A 14,328-nucleotide genomic window follows, 5' to 3' on the forward strand; every position below is an offset into this window, starting at 1 on the left:
ATGGACCACCCCAGATCATGTCTTCATCTAGTCCTGATGGACCACCCCAGATCATGTTTCATCTAGTTCTGATGGACCACTCCAGAACATGTCTTCATCTAGTCCTGATGGACCACTCCAGAACATGTCTTCATCTAGTCCTGATGGACCATCCCAGAACATATCTCCATCTAGTCCTGATGGACCATCCCAGATCATGTCTTCACCTGGTGGTGATGGACCATCCCAGATCATGTCTTCATCTAGTCCTGATGGACCACCCCAGATCATGTCTTCATCTAGTCCTGATGGACCACCCCAGATCATGTCTTCATCTAGTCTTGATGAACCACCCCAGAACATGTCTTCATCTAGTCCTGATGGACCACCCCAGAACATGTCTTCATCTATTCCTGATGGACCACTCCAGAACATGTCTTCATCTAGTCCTGATGAACCATCCCAGAACATGTCTTCACCTGGTGGTGATGGACCACTCCAGAACATGTCTTCATCTGGTGGTGATGGACCACTCCAGAACATGTCTTCACCTGGTGGTGATGGACCACCCCAGAACATGTCCTCATCTAGTCCTGATGGACCACCCCAGATCATGTCTTCATCTAGTCCTGATGGACCACCCCAGAACATGTCTTCACCTGGTGGTGATGGACCATCCCAGAACATGTCTTCACCTGGTGGTGATGGACCATCCCAGATCATGTCTTCACCTGGTGGTGATGGACCATCCCAGATCATGTCTTCACCTGGTGGTGATGGACCATCCCAGATCATGTCTTCATCTAGTCCTGATGGACCACCCCAGATCATGTCTTCACCTGGTGGTGATGGACCATCCCAGAACATGTCTTCACCTGGTGGTGATGGACCATCCCAGAACATGTCTTCACCTGGTGGTGATGGACCATCCCAGATCATGTCTTCACCTGGTGGTGATGGACCACCCCAGATCATGTCTTCACCTGGTGGTGATGGACCATCCCAGATCATGTCTTCATCTAGTCCTGATGGACCACCCCAGATCATGTCTTCACCTGGTGGTGATGGACCACCCCAGATCATGTCTTCACCTGGTGGTGATGGACCATCCCAGATCATGTCTTCACCTGGTGGTGATGGACCATCCCAGAACATGTCTTCACCTGGTGATGGACCATCCCAGAACATGTCTTCACCTGGTGGTGATGGACCATCCCAGAACATGTCTTCACCTGGTGGTGATGGACCATCCCAGAACATGTCTTCACCTGGTGGTGATGGACCATCCCAGATCATTTCTTCACCTGGTGGTGATGGACCACCCCAGATCATGTCTTCACCTGGTGGTGATGGACCATCCCAGATCATGTCTTCATCTAGTCCTGATGGACCACCCCAGATCATGTCTTCACCTGGTGGTGATGGACCACCCCAGATCATGTCTTCACCTGGTGGTGATGGACCATCCCAGATCATGTCTTCACCTGGTGGTGATGGACCATCCCAGATCATGTCTTCACCTGGTGGTGATGGACCATTCCAGAACATGTCTTCACCTAGTGGTGATGGACCACTCCAGATCATGTCTTCACCTGGTGGTGATGGACCATCCCAGATCATGTCTTCACCTGGTGGTGATGGACCACCCCAGATCATGTCTTCACCTGGTGGTGATGGACCATCCCAGAACATGTCTTCACCTGGTGGTGATGGACCATCCCAGATCATGTCTTCACCTGGTGGTGATGGACCATCCCAGAACATGTCTTCACCTGGTGGTGATGAACCATCCCAGAACATGTCTTCACCTGGTGGTGATGGACCATCCCAGATCATGTCTTCACCTGGTGGTGATGGACCACCCCAGATCATGTCTTCACCTGGTGGTGATGGACCATCCCAGATCATGTCTTCATCTAGTCCTGATGGACCACCCCAGATCATGTCTTCATCTGGTGGTGATGGACCACCCCAGAACATGTCTTCACCTGGTGGTGATGGACCATCCCAGATCATGTCTTCACCTGGTGGTGATGGACCATCCCAGATCATGTCTTCACCTGGTGGTGATGGACCATCCCAGATCATGTCTTCACCTGGTGGTGATGGACCATCCCAGAACATGTCTTCACCTGGTGATGGACCATCCCAGAACATGTCTTCACCTGGTGGTGATGGACCATCCCAGAAAATGTCTTCACCTGGTGGTGATGGACCATCCCAGAACATGTCTTCACCTGGTGGTGATGGACCATCCCAGAACATGTCTTCACCTGGTGGTGATGGACCATCCCAGATCATGTCTTCACCTGGTGGTGATGGACCACCCCAGATCATGTCTTCACCTGGTGGTGATGGACCATCCCAGATCATGTCTTCATGTAGTCCTGATGGACCACCCCAGATCATGTCTTCACCTGGTGGTGATGGACCATCCCAGAACATGTCCTCATCTAGTCCTGATGGACCATCCCAGATCATGTCTTCAGCTGGTGGTGATGGACCACCCCAGATCATGTCTTCACCTGGTGGTGATGGACCATCCCAGATCATGTCTTCACCTGGTGGTGATGGACCACCCCAGATCATGTCTTCACCTGGTGGTGATGGACCATCCCAGAACATGTCTTCACCTGGTGATGATGGACCATCCCAGATCATGTCTTGACCTGGTGGTGATGGACCATCCCAGATCACGTCTTCACCTGGTGGTGATGGACCATCCCAGATCATGTCTTCACCTGGTGGTGATGGACCATCCCAGATCACGTCTTCACCTGGTGGTGATGGACCATCCCAGATCATGTCTTCACCTGGTGGTGATGGACCACCCCAGATCATGTCTTCACCTGGTGGTGATGGACCATCCCAGATCATGTCTTCATGTAGTCCTGATGGACCACCCCAGATCATGTCTTCACCTGGTGGTGATGGACCATCCCAGAACATGTCTTCACCTGGTGGTGATGGACCATCCCAGAACATGTCTTCACCTGGTGGTGATGGACCATCCCAGAACATGTCTTCACCTGGTGGTGATGGACCATCCCAGAACATGTCTTCACCTGGTGGTGATGGACCATCCCAGATCATGTCTTCACCTGGTGGTGATGGACCACCCCAGATCATGTCTTCACCTGGTGGTGATGGACCATCCCAGATCATGTCTTCATCTAGTCCTGATGGACCACCCCAGATCATGTCTTCACCTGGTGGTGATGGACCACCCCAGATCATGTCTTCACCTGGTGGTGATGGACCATCCCAGATCATGTCTTCATGTAGTCCTGATGGACCACCCCAGATCATGTCTTCACCTGGTGGTGATGGACCATCCCAGAACATGTCCTCATCTAGTCCTGATGGACCATCCCAGATCATGTCTTCAGCTGGTGGTGATGGACCACCCCAGATCATGTCTTCACCTGGTGGTGATGGACCATCCCAGATCATGTCTTCACCTGGTGGTGATGGACCACCCCAGATCATGTCTTCACCTGGTGGTGATGGACCATCCCAGAACATGTCTTCACCTGGTGATGATGGACCATCCCAGATCATGTCTTGACCTGGTGGTGATGGACCATCCCAGATCACGTCTTCACCTGGTGGTGATGGACCATCCCAGATCATGTCTTCACCTGGTGGTGATGGACCATCCCAGATCACGTCTTCACCTGGTGGTGATGGACCATCCCAGATCATGTCTTCACCTGGTGGTGATGGACCACCCCAGATCATGTCTTCACCTGGTGGTGATGGACCATCCCAGATCATGTCTTCATGTAGTCCTGATGGACCACCCCAGATCATGTCTTCACCTGGTGGTGATGGACCATCCCAGAACATGTCTTCACCTGGTGGTGATGGACCATCCCAGAACATGTCTTCACCTGGTGGTGATGGACCATCCCAGAACATGTCTTCACCTGGTGGTGATGGACCATCCCAGAACATGTCTTCACCTGGTGGTGATGGACCATCCCAGATCATGTCTTCACCTGGTGGTGATGGACCACCCCAGATCATGTCTTCACCTGGTGGTGATGGACCATCCCAGATCATGTCTTCATCTAGTCCTGATGGACCACCCCAGATCATGTCTTCACCTGGTGGTGATGGACCACCCCAGATCATGTCTTCACCTGGTGGTGATGGACCATCCCAGATCATGTCTTCATGTAGTCCTGATGGACCACCCCAGATCATGTCTTCACCTGGTGGTGATGGACCATCCCAGAACATGTCCTCATCTAGTCCTGATGGACCATCCCAGATCATGTCTTCAGCTGGTGGTGATGGACCACCCCAGATCATGTCTTCACCTGGTGGTGATGGACCATCCCAGATCATGTCTTCACCTGGTGGTGATGGACCACCCCAGATCATGTCTTCACCTGGTGGTGATGGACCATCCCAGAACATGTCTTCACCTGGTGATGATGGACCATCCCAGATCATGTCTTGACCTGGTGGTGATGGACCATCCCAGATCACGTCTTCACCTGGTGGTGATGGACCATCCCAGATCATGTCTTCACCTGGTGGTGATGGACCATCCCAGATCACGTCTTCACCTGGTGGTGATGGACCATCCCAGATCATGTCTTCACCTGGTGGTGATGGACCACCCCAGATCATGTCTTCACCTGGTGGTGATGGACCATCCCAGATCATGTCTTCATGTAGTCCTGATGGACCACCCCAGATCATGTCTTCACCTGGTGGTGATGGACCATCCCAGAACATGTCTTCACCTGGTGGTGATGGACCATCCCAGAACATGTCTTCACCTGGTGGTGATGGACCATCCCAGAACATGTCTTCACCTGGTGGTGATGGACCATCCCAGAACATGTCTTCACCTGGTGGTGATGGACCATCCCAGATCATGTCTTCACCTGGTGGTGATGGACCACCCCAGATCATGTCTTCACCTGGTGGTGATGGACCATCCCAGATCATGTCTTCATCTAGTCCTGATGGACCACCCCAGATCATGTCTTCACCTGGTGGTGATGGACCACCCCAGATCATGTCTTCACCTGGTGGTGATGGACCATCCCAGATCATGTCTTCACCTGGTGGTGATGGACCATCCCAGATCATGTCTTCACCTGGTGGTGATGGACCACCCCAGATCATGTCTTCACCTGGTGGTGATGGACCATCCCAGATCATGTCTTCACCTGGTGGTGATGGACCATCCAATGGACATGAAAAAGTGTTAATTTCCTCACTCTACAGAGCATCCTTAGAGAATACAGCAAGGAAGTGGTGTGTGTGTGTGTGTGTGTGTGTGTGTGTGTGTGTGTGTGTGTGTGTGTGTGTGTGTGTGTGAAGGAAGCAATTTAGCCAAGATGTAATTTGACATTGCTTCATCTGCCTCAAGCAGCACACAGACATGGCAGACAGAGTCCCTTTTCCCCCATTACACACTGAGAGAGGGGGAGGTAAAGATAGAGAGGGGGAGGTAAAGATAGAGAGGGGGAGGTAAAGATAGAGAGGGGGAGGTAAAGATAGAGAGGGGGAGGAGGCGATAGAGAGGGGGTAGGTAGCGATAGAGAGGGGGAGGTAAAGATAGAGAGGGCGAGGTAGCAATAGAGAGGGGGAGGTAAAGATAGAGAGGGGGAGGTAAAGATAGAGAGGGGGAGGTAGCGATAGAGAGGGGGAGGTAGCGATAGAGAGGGGGAGATAGAGAGGGGGAGGTAGATATAGAGAGGGGGGTAGGTAGAGATAGAGAGGGGGGGAGGTAGAGATAGAGGGAGGGGGAGGTAGCGATAGAGAGGGGGAGGTAACGATAGAGAGGGGGAGGTAAAGGTAGAGGGGGTAGAGGTAGCGATAGAGAGGGGGAGGTAAAGATAGAGAGGGGGAGGTAGAGATAGAGAGGGGGAGGTAGCGATAGAGAGGGGGAGGTAGCGATAGAGAGGGGAGGTAGAGAGGGGGGAGGTAGAGATAGAGAGGGGGAGGTAGTGATAGAGAGGGGGGGTAGAGAAAGAGAGGGGAGGTAGTGATAGAGAGGGGGAGGTAGAGAAAGAGAGGGGGAGGTAGAGATAGAGGGGGTGGAGATAGAGAGGGGGAGGTAGCGATAGAGAGGGGGAGGTAGAGAAAGAGAGGGGGAGGTAGCGATAGAGAGGGGAGGGGGAGGTAACGATAAGGTAGAGGGGTAGAGGTAGCGATAGAGAGGGGGAGGTAGCGATAGAGAGGGGGAGGTAGAGATAGAGGGGATAGAGATAGAGGGGGGGGTAGGTGGAGATAGAGGGGGGAGGTAGCGATAGAGAGGGGAAGGTAGAGAGGGGGAGGTAGCGAGAGAGGGGGAGGTAGTGATAGAGAGGGGGAGGTAGAGAAAGAGGGGGGAGGTAGCGATAGAGAGGGGGGTAGCGATAGAGAGGGGGAGGTAACGATAGAGAGGGGGAGGTAAAGGTAGAGGGGGTAGAGGTAGCGATAGAGAGGGGGAGGTAGAGATAGAGAGGGGGTAGGTAGCGAGAGGGGGAGGTAGAGATGGGGGGGAGGTAGAGATAGAGGGGGGTAGAGATAGAGAGGGGGAGGTAGCGATAGAGGGGGTAGAGATAGAGGGGGTAGCGATAGAGAGGGGGAGGTAGCGATAGAGAGGGGGAGGTAAAAGAGAGAGAGGGGGAGGTAGCGATAGAGAGTGGGAGGTAGAGAAAGAGAGGGGGAGGTAAAGATAGAGGGGGTAGAGATAGAGGGGGTAGAGATAGAGAGGGGGAGGTAGCGATAGAGAGGGGGAGGTAGCAATAGAGAGGGGGAGGTAGAGAGAGAGGGGTAGAGATAGAGAGGGGGTAGAGATAGAGGGGTGGATATAGAGAGGGGGGGAGGTAGCGCTAGAGAGGGGGACGTAGCAATAGAGAGGGGGAGGTAGCGATAGAGGGGGGGAGGTAGCGATAGAGGGGGAGGTAGAGATAGATGGGGTAGAGATAGAGGGGGTAGAGATAGAGGGGGAGAGAGAGAGAGAGCGGGGGTAGAGATAGAAGGGGGAGGTAGAGGGGGTAGAGATAGAGGGAGGGAGGGAGGGAGAGATAGAGGGGGACAGTGAGGGGCAAGGTAGAGATAGAGGGGGAGGTAGAGGGGGGGGAGAGATAGAGGGAGGGGAGGGAGAGATAGAGGGGGAGAGTGAGGGCCAAGGTAGAGATAGAGGGGGTAGAGATAGAGGGGGAGAGAGGAGGGGGTAGAGCTAGAGGAGGTGTAGACATAGAAGGGGGAAAGAGAGGAGCAGGGTAGAGATAGAGGGGGTAGAGAGGGTGGAGATAGAGGGAGGGAGGGAGAGATAGAGGGGGTAGAGATAGACAGGGAGAGGTAGAGATAGAGGGGGTAGAGATAGACAGGGAGAGGTAGAGATAGAGGGGGAGAGTGAGGGCCAAGGTAGAGATAGAGGGGTTAGAGATAGAGGGGGAGAGAGGAGGGGGTAGAGCTAGAGGAGGTAGAGATAGAGGGGGGAGGTAGAGCTAGAGGAGGTAGACATAGAAGGGGGAAAGAGAGGAGCAGGGTAGAGATAGAGGGGGTAGAGAGGGTGGAGATAGAGGGAGGGAGGTAGAGATAGAGGGGGTAGAGATAGACAGGGAGAGGTAGAGATAGAGGGGGAGAGTGAGGGGCAAGGTAGAGATAGAGAGGGGGAGTTAGAGAAAGAGAGGGGGAGGTAGAGAAAGAGAGGGGGAGGTAGAGATAGAGAGGGTGGAGGTAAAGATAGAGGGGGTAGAGATAGAGGGTGTAGAGATAGAGGGGGTAGAGGTAGCGAATGAGAGGGGGAGGTAGAGATAGAGGGGGTAGAGATAGAGGGTGTAGAGATAGAGAGGGGTAGAGATAGAGGGGGAGGCAGAGATAGAGGGGGTAGAGGTAGAGGGGGAGAGAGGAGGGGGAGAGAGGTGTGAGGTAGAGATAGAGGGGGTAGAGCTAGAGGTGGGCGGGAGCGAGAGGGTGATTGAGTCATTCAACCACAGGAGACTCAATAGGACTAGAGACGAGACACTCCATTGAAACACTAATAGGATTTAATCCTCTCAGTGTCATTAGTGTCCTACGGTATGCAAACGCCTGGGGAGGCGGTAAATATTGTTCTCCGTTCGTCCCATGAGTCACCCTGAGCTGTGCCCATGGGAGAGGTGTGCGTGTGTGTTTTTTTAGGAGTGTGTGTGTGTATGTGTGTGTGTGTGTGCGTGTGGCTAGTTTCTCATCTGTAATCAGTGTAGAAAATGAAGGACCTTCTATCCATGCCAGCCCTATCAGTGAGGACGCTCCACAGACACGACCCGAGATTTATCTTCACACTGTTATGTCACACAAGAATGCATATACAGTACATTATGCAGATGGATGGTCACAGCCAGCCAGATACATGGGCCTGGGCATAGTGATGGGATGCATGGGGAAATGGGATAGCTATGAAATTACAGGATTGTTCCAGAACTATGAGATGGCTCTAGAAATACGGGATAGCTTTAGAAATACGAGATAGCTCTAGAAATACGGGATAGCTTTAGAAATACGAGATAGCTCTAGAAATACGGGATAGCTTTAGAAATACGAGATAGCTCTAGAAATACGGGATAGCTCTAGAAATACGGGATAGCTTTAGTAGAACTACGGGATAGCTCTAGAGCTCTAGAAATAAAGGATAGCTCTGGAAATACGGGATAGCTCCATAAATACGAGATAGCTCCAGAAATACGGGATTGCTCTAGACCTACGGGATTGCTCCAGAAATACGGGAGGTAGAGATAGAGGGGTAGAGATAGAGGTGTAGAGATAGAGAGGGGGTAGAGATAGAGGGGGAGGCAGAAATACGGGATAGCTCTAGAAATATGGGATAGCTCTAGAAATACTGGATAGCTCCAGGAATACAGGATAGCTCCAGAAATACGGGATAGCTCCAGAAATACGGGATAGCTCTTGAAATACAGGATAGCTCTAGAGCTCTAGAAATACGGGATAGCTCTAGAAATACGGGATAGCTCCAGAAATACGGGATAGCTCCAGAAATACAGGATAGCTCTAGAACTACGGGATAGCTTTAGAAATACGGGATAGCTCTTGAAATACGGGATAGCTCTAGAGCTCTAGAAATACGGGATAGCTCTAGAAATACAGGATAGCTCTAGACATACGGGATAGCTTTAGAAATACGGGATAGCTCTAGAAATACGGGATAGCTCTAGAGCTCTAGAACTACGGGATAGTTCTAGAACTACGGGATTGCTCTAGAAATACAGGATAGCTCTAGAAATATGGGATAGCTCTAGAAATACGGGATAGCTCTAGAGCTCTAGAACTACGGGATAGTTCTAGAACTACGGGATTGCTCTACGAATACGGGATAGCTCTAGAAATACGGGATAGCTTTAGAAATACGGGATAGCTCTAGAGCTCTAGAACTACCGGATAGCTCTAGAACTATGGGATAGCTCTAGAACGACGGGATTGCTCTAGAAATACGGGATAGCTCTAGAAATACGGGATAGCTCTAGAAACACAGGATAGCTTTAGAAATACGGGATAGCTTTAGAAATACGGGATAGCTCTAGAAATACAGGATAGCTCTAGAAATACAGGATAGCTCTAGAAATATGGGATAGCTCTAGAAATATGGGATAGCTCTAGAAATACAGGATAGCTCTAGAAATATGGGATAGCTCTAGAAATACAGGATAGCTCTAGAAATATGGGATAGCTCTAGAAATACGGGATAGCTTTAGAAATACGGGATAGCTTTAGAAATACGGGATAGCTTTAGAAATACGGAATAGCTTTAGAAATACGGGATAGCTTTAAAACTACGGGATAGCTCTAGAACTACGGAATAGTTCTAGAACTACGGGATTGCTCTAGAAATACGGGATAGCTCTAGAAATACGGGATAGCTTTAGAAATACGGGATAGCTCTAGAGCTCTAGAGCTACAGGATAGCTCTCAAACTACAGGATAGCTCTAGAACTACAGGATAGCTCTTGAACTACGGGATAGCGCTAGAGCTAAAGAACTAAGGGATAGTTCTAGAACTACAGGATAGCTCTAGAATTACGGGATAGCTCTTGAACTGCGGGATAGCTCTAGAGCTCTAGAACTATGGCATAGCTCTAGAACTACAGCATAGCTCTTGAACTACAGGATAGCTCTAGACCTACAGGATAGCTCTAGAACTATGGGATAGCGCTAGAGCTAAATAACTAAGGGTTAGTTCTAGAACTACAGGATAGCTCTAGAACTATGGTATAGCTCTAGAGCTATAGAACTACAGGATAGCTCTAGAACTATGGGATAGCGCTAGAGCTAAAACTAACTAAGGGATAGTTCTAGAACTACGGGATAGCTCTAGAACTATGGGATCTCCCTAGAACTACATGATAGCTCTAGAACTACAGGATAGCTCTAGAGCTCTAGAACTATGGGATAGCTTTAGTAATTCAGGATAGTTCCAGAACTACGGGATAGCTTTAGTAATTTGGGATAGCTCCAGAGCTAGGGGATAGCTCTACAACTACGGGATAGCTCTAGAACTACAGGATAGCTCCAGAACTAGGGGATAGCTCCAGAACTACGGGATAGCCCCTAGTAATTCGGGATAGCTCTAGAACTACGGGACAGATCCACACCTACAGGACAGCCGCAGAACTAGGCAATAGCTCCAGAACTACGGGATTGATTTAAAACTACAGGATAGCTCTAGAACTATGTGATAGCTCCAGAACTAGGGGATAGTTTTAAAAACTACAGGATAGCTCCAGAGCTATGGGATAGCTCAATAACTATGGGATAGCTCCAGAACTAGGGGATAGCTCTAGAACTATGGTTTGTTCCAGAACTAGGGGATAGTTTTGAAAAAACAGGAGAGCTCTGGAACTATGTGATAGCTCCAGAACTAGGGAATATCTCTAGAACTACGGGATAGCTCTAGAACTACAAGATTGCTCCAGAACTAGGGGATTTTTTAAAACTACAGGATAGCTCCAGAACTATGGAATAGCTCTAGAACAATGGGATAGCTCTAGAACTATGGGATAGCTCTAGAACTATGGGATATCTTTAGAACTAGGGGATATCTCTAGAACTACGGGATAGCTCTAGAACTACAAGATTGCTCCAGGACTAGGGAGTGTAGTTCTAGAACAAGGGTGGATAGTTCTCAAACTACAGGATAACTCTAGAACTAGAGGATAGCTCTAGAACTAGATGATAGCTACAGAGCTAGGGGGAATAGTTCTAGAACTACTGTCACACCCTGACCATAGTTTGCTTTGTATGTTTCTATGTTTTGTTTGGTCAGGGTGTGATCTGAGTGGGCATTCTATGTTGCGTGTCTAGTTTGTCTGTTTCTGTGTTTGGCCTGATATGGTTCTCATTCAGAGGCAGGTGTTAGTCATTGTCTCTGATTGGGAACCATATTTAGGGAGCCTGTTTGGTGTTGGGGTTTGTGGGTGATTTTTCCTGTCTCTGTGTTTGTTACACCAGATAGGGCTGTTTTCGTTTTTTTCACTTTTTCTTGTTTTTTGTATATTGTTCTATTTTCATCTTTATTAAAGATGTATCACAATAACCACGCTGCGTTTTGGTCCGCCTCTCCTTCAACAGAAGAATCCCGTTACAACTACAGGATAGCTACAGAACTAGGGTGGATAGCTCTGGAACTACATGATAGCTTCAGAACTAGGGTGGATAGTTTTGATATTCAGGACTCAGTTCCCGTTTTGGAAAATTTCAAAATAGTTGATCCTCTTTGTATGATTAATAAAGGGAGAGATGGCACTGCTATGTAGACCGGAGATATTGCTAAACCAAACCCGCAGGGCCTAGTTGTACGGATTAGAGTTTCAGAAAAGAGGATATCTGCATGTCCACGGTTCACTCCAGGTCGTCCCTGACAACTCCTGCTAGCAATGAGGATATTCATGATGTAAGTACCACAGTCATCTAATGGGATATATTGCCTGATCTTATTCCCAGGAAGAGCAGCTGCAGCCTTGGCAACCGCTACTGAGGTCCTTATAAAATACTACGTTTCTCAATCAATGGTGTCCCCGTTTTCTTGATTGATGACGATGTGCATCTGTCTCATTAGTGATAGACAGGGTGTAATTATCCCCAAAATCTTAATTGATTTGTCCATTTAAGAGGACATTCATGTCTTCAAACAGAGGTGTCTCTCATTATTGACAGCGTAAATATCCAAAAAACAGACCAGATTGACAAACGACCAGTCAGAGGGTGATTTAGTCTAGAGCAGCGTTGGGGATTCCCATGGTGATATGATATACATATGGCTGGACCGTACCATCTCCCTGTCGTTCCCATGGTGATATGATATACATAAAGCTGGAACGTACCATCTCCCTGTCGGGACGGCTTGAATATTTTCTGTTCACATTGTCCTTTCCTGCTTTGCAAAGTAGCTCAATTTGGCTTAGTAATGTGGCACGCTCTCAACTTTTAAACCACAATGATTGGTTAAATCAAGAAAACTTGCAGCTCGTGTTATAGAGGGATACAAGCGCTCTCTTGCACAGCAGTGTAGGAGGACACACACACACACACACACACACACACACAGACATGGACATGGACACAGACACCGACACACACATACAGTACATCGTTAATCTAGATGGGCTGTGGGCTGAACCATTGCCATCACAATCCATTGCCACTAAATTCATCTACAGACTGGTATAGAAAGGCTGAAAGCTACAGAGACTGGTATAGAAAGGCTGAAAGCTACAGAGACTGGTACAGAAAGGCTGAAAGCTACAGAGACTGGTACAGAAAAGATGAAAGCTACAGAGACTGGTACAGAAAAGGTGAAAGCTACAGAGACTGGTACAGAAAAGATGAAAGCTACAGAGACTGGTACAGAAAGGCTGAAAGCTACAGAGACTGGTACAGAAAAGATGAAAGCTACAGAGACTGGTACAGAAAGGCTGAAAGCTACAGAGACTGGTACAGAAAAGGTGAAAGCTACAGAGACTGGTACACTACAAAGAGCTATACAGTAGTGCCCCCGGTTAGTAATAGGCCATTAATACTCAGGCATTTTCAGGACTTAGCTGCCAGAGTAATACTAAGTAATGTTCAGGACTTAGCACAGCTACATCCCAGAGTAATGCTCAGTAATGTTCAGGACTTAGCGCAGCTACATCCCAGAGTAATGCTCAGTAATGTTCAGGACTTAGCGCAGCTACATCCCAGAGTAATACTAAGTAATGTTCAGGACTTAGCTGCAGCTACATCCCAGAGTAATACTAAGTGATGTTCAGGACTTAGCTGCAGCTACAACCCAGAGTAATACTAAGTAATGTTCAGGACTTAGCTGCAGCTGCATCCCAGAGTTATACTAAGTAATGTTCAGGACTTAACTGCAGCTACTTCCCAGAGTAATACTAAATAATGTTCAGGACTTAGCTGCAGCTACATCCCAGAGTAATACTAAGTAATGTTCAGGACTTAGCTGCAGCTACTTCCCAGAGTAATACTAAGTAATGTTCAGGACTTAGCTGCAGCTACATCCCAGAGTAATACTAAGTAATGTTCAGGACTTAGCTGCAGCTGCATCCCAGAGTAATACTAAGTAATGTTCAGGACTTAATGCAGCTACTTCCCAGAGTAATACTAAATAATGTTCAGGACTTAGCTGCAGCTGCATCCCAGAGTAATACTAAGTAATGTTCAGGACTTAGCTGCAGCTGCATCCCAGAGTAATACTAAGTAAAGTTCAGGACTTAGCTGCAGCTACTTCCCAGGGTAATACTAAGTAAAGTTCAGGACTTAGCTGCAGCTACTTCCCAGGGTAATACTAAGTAAAGTTCAGGACTTAGCTGCAGCTACTTCCCAGGGTAATACTAAGTAAAGTTCAGGACTTATCTGCAGCTACATCCCAGGGTAATACTAAGTAATGTTCAGGACTTAGCTGCAGCTACTTCCCAGGGTAATACTAAGTAAAGTTCAGGACTTAGCTGCAGCTACTTCCCAGAGTAATACTAAGAAATGTTCAGGACTTAGCTGCAGCTACATCCCAGAGTAATACTAAGTGATGTTCAGGACTTAGCTGCAGCTACATCCCAGAGTAATACTAAGTAAAGTTCAGGACTTAGCTGCAGCTACATCCCAGAGTAATACTAAGTAATGTTCAGGACTTAGCTGCAGCTACATCCTAGAGTAATACTAAGTAATGTTTAGGACTTATCTGCAGCTACATCCCAGAGTAATACTAAGTAATGTTCAGGACTTAGCTGCAGCTACTTCCCAGAGTAATACTAAGTAATGTTCAGGAATTAGCTGCAGCTACTTCCCAGAGTAATACTAAGTAATGTTCAGGACTTAGCTGCAGCTACTTCCCAGGGTAATACT

The sequence above is a fragment of the Oncorhynchus nerka genome, linkage group LG15, assembly GCF_034236695.1.
Source record: "Oncorhynchus nerka isolate Pitt River linkage group LG15, Oner_Uvic_2.0, whole genome shotgun sequence".
Lineage (NCBI taxonomy): Eukaryota > Metazoa > Chordata > Actinopteri > Salmoniformes > Salmonidae > Oncorhynchus > Oncorhynchus nerka.